Raw genomic sequence first — 5,785 nt, 5'->3', positions numbered from 1 at the left:
GACCTTGACTGGACTCAAGCTGCCTGAGCTATCAGCCAACCACCAGCCCCCGAGAGTAGCTGACACCCAACTCCCACAGGAGTTCCCATCACCCAGCAGGTCAGGGATGAGTTGTCCCAACTTTGCTGAGCCCTGATTGTGCATGTCGTAACCAAAGTGGGGGCTACATGGCGTAGGGAGAGTTGCAGTTTTGCTATGCAGAAGTGGGAAAGAATGCAGGCTCTTCCAAGCCACAGGACCCAGAAGCCGTAGCAACAATGTTCTTGTGGTTTTGTTTATTCTGGAGTCACAGGTATTTCCAAATCACAGCCAATAGACATGTTTAGTTTCCTTGTTATTTTGAAACAGTGTTGGTACAAGACTTGCTCTTTAGTGTTGCTGGAGCCTGTTGCTGAACATTAATGGAGAAATACGTATCATAGTATATTAACTGTCTATTTTTTTTTTTTTTTTGGTCAGTCATAGGGCTTGAACCTTGGGCCTAAGCACTGTCCCTGAGCTCTTCCACTCAAGGCAAGCACTCTACCACTTGAGCCACAGCACCACTTCAAGTTTTCTGGTGCCTAGCTTTAACTGTCTTTTAAATATGTTCCACGGGGGCTGGGAAGGTGGCTCAGTGGTAGAGCGCTTGCCTTGCATGCCTGAGGCCCTGTGTTCAATTCCTCAGCACCATGTAAGCAAAAAGAAAAAAGCTGGAAGTGGCGCTGTGGCTCAAGTGGTAAAGCACTAACCTTGAGCTGAAGAGCTGAGGGACATTGCCCAAGCCCAGAGTTCAGGATCCACGATCGGACCCCCCCCAAAAAAAAAATGTTCCACGGAGCCAGGTGCTGGTGGTTTGTCTATAATCCTAGCTACTCAGGAGGCTGAGATCTGAGGATCATGGTTCAAAGTCAGCCCAAATAGGAAAGTCCATGAAACTTTTATCTCCAATGAACCACCAGAAAACTGGATGTGGTGTTATGGCTTAAAGTGGTAGAGTGCTCGCCTTGAGCAAAAGAGCTCAGGGACGGCACCCAGGCCCTGAATTCAAGCCCTACTACCAACAAAAATATATTCTGGGGTCTGGAGGCCTGGCTTAGGAGGTAGAGCACCAGCCAGTGAGTGAAAGCATCAATACCAGGTGCGAGTCCTGATCTCAATTTTTGTCTTGGTCCCGAGGCTTGAATTCAGAGCCTGAGCACTGTCCCTGAGCTTTTCTGCTCAGGGCTGGCGCTCTACCACTTGAATCACAGCCCACTTTTTACTTCTTGGTGGTTAATAGGAGATAAAGAGTCTCACAGACTTTCCTGCCCAGTCAGGCTTCAAACTACCATCCTTAGATCTCAATAAGAACCTTTGTATGCTGGGTGCAGTGGCTCACGCCTGTTATCCTAGCTACTCAGGAGGCTGAGATCTGGGGATCACGGTTCAGAGCCAGCCCGGGCAGGAAAGTCCATGTGACTCTTATCTCCAATAAACCACCAGGAAACTGGAAGTGGCGCTGTGGCTCAAGTGGCAGAGCGTTCACCTTGAGCTGAAGAGCTGAGGGACAGCACCCAGGCCCAGAGTTCAAGCCCCACGACTTGGAAAAAAAAAAAAAAGAACTTTTATGAGAACAATCATGCACCTCAATCCTCAATTCCTGGACATCTTTGGGGCACTGTTCAGCCCACCACAGTCTTTTTTATTTCTTCTTGGCCCTGAGTCCCAGCCCAGTTGTACCTCCTGTTCTGGGGAGTCACCGAATGAATGAACTCCTAGAAGCTGGATCACGGGGAGTGGCAGGGAAGTGGAAGTTTGGTGAAGCAGGTTTTGGGGGGGGGGGTGTTGAGGTGGGGGGAGACAGGTGGCAAGAAAGGAAGAAACACAGGTCCCTGAAGGCTATTGGGGAAGGGCAGGCAGAGCCAGATGAGCCACCAGGAGGCCTGAGATGGAGGCAGCTGACTGGGGCATCCTGTTCTCCTGCACCCCCCCCACCATCGCCCTGGGGCTGGGCCTCCTGCAGCCACTCTGGTGAGGGGGGGGGAGGCCTGGGGATGCCCAACTTGCACAGCGGGTTTGGCAGCTCTCAGCATTTGGCAGAGAGAAGCCAGGGACCAGAGAGGATGGCTCTGCTGGCTGAGGCTTTGGGGGCGGGGGGGGGGGGTGGGCACCTGCCACAGGCACACACCCCTTTCTCTTCTGTGTATTCCCAACTCTGCACCTGAAATCCACTCAATCCGGCTCAGTCCCCAGGAGGGACCTCCCCTCCTCAGACCCAGGGGTCCAGACTCCAGCCTACTCCCTCAAACCCAGGGATCCAGACCCCAGCCTCCTCCCTCTGATTCAAGGATTCAGACACCAGCCTGCACCCGCAGAGCCAACATGGGGCTCCAGTGTTCGTCTGGGACAGGCAGCTGGTGAAGAACCTTGTACTCAGCCTGTCCACCTGCGCATCTTGCCCCTTTCGTGCCAGCCCGGGGAGCAGTGCCAGGTTGGCAGCCATCTCCTCCCACAGCTCCAAGGCCTGCAGCCGGGGCTGCCGAGCCTGGGCAGCCGGGGAGGGGTGAGGTGGGGTGGGGCCTCGGTATCGGTCCCCAGGCAGCTCATCCCTATGGAGTAATCAGGGTGGAGAGCCAAGAAGGAGGTTTCTAGAACGCTGTACAACCCAAGATGAGCCCACTGATTAGAGGGGAGGCTAGGTTAGGGGCGGGGGCCAAGCCAGCCTGGCCCGGTCCCCTCCGCCTCCCTTCCTGCCCAGCCTGAGGTCTTTATTATCTCCTCTCAGAGTTCCTGGGAGGTCTGGGGGACAGCCGTGCCCCCCACCCTTAGACCCAGTGACTCAGTGTCCATCTTCCTGTGCCTCCTCCATCAGGCTGGAGGTCCAAATAGCAGCCTCCACCCTCAGACGCAGGAGTCCAGGCTTTCATGTATCTTTTCCATCTCCACCCCATTCCGGTTCCTGGTTCCAGCACCTTGTGACTCAGCCCTTCCCCCTGCCCACCCCCCCCCCCCCGCACCCCCCTCCCCCCGGGAACCCAGCCTCTCTCAGCAGCCAGAGCAGCTGGTTCTCAGCTCCATGATATTTGTGGCAATTACCAGCTTTTAATGGAAAGGTTGCACTCTGAAGGTGACAACGGCCTGATTATTTAAAAACATGACCTCATGACCCAGTGACCTCCCTGTGCCTGAGTCTGAGCTCCAGCAGCAAAATGGAGCATCCTAGCCCTGGGGGAGGGCCCCCCCCCCAGGTGAAGCCAAGCCCCCCCCCTCCCCACACCCAGGCTTGCTGGGAATCACTTCCTCTTCCTGCCTTCCTTCCAACCTCAGGACCCAATATCCAGGCCTGCCTGGAGGGGTGTTCTCAATGCAGGACCCCTCTCCCATGCTAAATGTACACCACCGCCCTGTCACATTTACTTACCTGTCTTGTTTGGGACTGAGTCAGAGAAGGTCTCTGTAGACCCAGGAAGGAACCAAGGAAGGAAGGAAGGAAGGAAGGAAGGAAGGAAGGAAGGAAGGAAGGAAGGAAGGGAGGGAGGGAGGGAGGGAGGGAGGGAGGGAGGGAGGGAGGGAGGGATATATGGATCAATAGGTGGGGGATGGGAGGATGATGGGTGATGAATGAGTGGATGATGGATGGATGATGGATAGATGGATAGAGTATGAATGGATGGATAGATGATGGATGGATGGATAAGTGGATAATGGAAAATGGATGGATGGATGGGTGGATGGAGGATGGATGGAAGATGGATGGGTAGATAATGGAGAATGGATGGAGGATGGATAGAGGATGGATGGATGATAGATGGAGGCTGGGTAATGGATGGAGGATGGAGGATGGTGGATGAATGACAGATAGATGATGGATGGAAGAATGGACAGAGGGAGTGAAAACATGAATGCATGAACAGAAGGATGGAGAAGCCATCAGATTTTCATTACTATCACACAGTACCAGAAGCAGGCTGCTTATGAAGGACAGAGGTGGATTTGGGGCCACACTTCTAGAAGTATCAGGTCCAAACCACACCAGCCAAGCTCGCGGCCCTCCCCGCCAGTGTGTCTGCTCACTTGGGAGGGTCGTGTGCTTAGTTCTTTGTCTCTGCTTATAAATCTGGAAGGAGGTAGTGACGGGGCTCCCCTGGGATGATCTCAGCTACTTTTCCCCTCCCCAGAGTGCCACCTGAGCCCCCCTTGGATCAGGTCTCCGGCCTCTTAATTCCAGTCCCTGAAGACTTTGGGGATCAAATTCTTGCCTGAGCTATGCTCCAGGCACAACCAAGGGACAGCTGGGGGGGAGGGAGCGGGGACAGTGTGGGCAGCTGGTGCTCCTCCCATGGGCCCCCGCTGACGCCAGAGTCTTCCTGCTGTCCCCCACTCTCTCTGCCCTCCCAGCGTCCTTCCTGACTCCCACAGGCCCAGGACCCCACCCTCCATTACAGACCCTCCCATGACTGACACCCCCCCCCCCAAATCAGGCTAAGCAGTTCCTCAGTCCCTCCTAAGAGAAAGGAAAGGGAAGGCAGGAAAGCAGGGAGAGGAAAAGGGAGGAAAGAGAGAGAGACAGAGAGAGAGACAGAGAGAGAGACAGAGAGAAAGACAGAGACAGAGAGAGACAGATAAAGAGACAGAGAAGAACCTGCTGGCACATGGCCAGCAGGTGCTCAACAAGTAGTTCCTGAACACACATGAATGAGCCCCACGCATGCTCAACACAGAGGACGCATGGGTGGGTGGGAGAACCCAAGAAGGAGCAAACACATGAATGAACGGATGGATGGGCGGAGGGACTGATGGTGGAAGTGAAAGGATGGATGGAGACATGAAGGAAGGAGGAAGGAAGGAAGGAAGGAAGGAAGGAAGGAAGGAAGGAAGGAATAGTCCATCTCAAGGAAGGCATGGCTGAATGGATTGATGTTCCAATCAAATTGAAGGAATGGATGAATGAATGGATGAAAAGGTTGAAGGAATGAACCCAAGGCATTGATGGATGATGGATGATGGATGGATGCATACATACATGGATTGATGGATAGATGGTCCAATGGAAGGACTGGAGGAATACAGGATGAATGAATGAATGCATGCATGAATGAATGAGCGAATGAATGAACAGTTGAATTGGAGGAATGAACCTAAAGCAGTAGTGGATGGATGATGGATAGATGGATGGATGGATAGTGAGTATGTGGATGGGTGGGTGGGTGGATGAGTGGGTGTGTGGATGAATGGGTGGTGAATGGATGGGTGGATGGGTGGATGGGTGAATGGGTAGTGGATGGTGGATAGATGGAAGGATGGATGGATGAATGGATGGATGGTGGGTGGGTGGATGGTGGATGGGTGCATGAGTGGATGGATGAATGGACGGTGGGTGGGTAGGTAGGTGGATGGTGGATGGCTGGGTGGGTAGATGGATGGATGGATGGACGGTGGGTGGGTGGGTGGATGGATGGCCTAATGGAAGGACTGGAGGAATACAAGAACGAAAGAATGCTCGAGTAGAAGGAATGCCCTTCAGGCAGTGACGGATGGACGCATGGATGGACCACAGACCGGGCGACGGAGGGGATCCGGCCGCCTTGGCCAGGCGTGGCTCCGGGTGGGCCGCACCTGGGCAGAGGCGGGGTGGGGGGCGGGGGGAAGCAGCGCCCCGCGCGCGCCCCCCGCGCGCCCGGCCCTGACCCTGACCCCGGTCCAGGCCCGGGGAGCTTCCCGGCGGGGAGGCCCTGGCGAGTCCCCGCGGGCCGGGCGGGCGCAGGGGGCGGGCGCAGCACCGGGAGAACCGGCTGCGACCGCCCCTCCCCGTGGGCCGGGCCAG

The sequence above is a fragment of the Dipodomys spectabilis genome, unplaced genomic scaffold (genome assembly GCF_019054845.1).
Source record: "Dipodomys spectabilis isolate Male_0828 unplaced genomic scaffold, ASM1905484v1 ptg000266l, whole genome shotgun sequence".
NCBI lineage: Eukaryota > Metazoa > Chordata > Mammalia > Rodentia > Heteromyidae > Dipodomys > Dipodomys spectabilis.
This window is presented reverse-complemented; position numbering follows the sequence as displayed.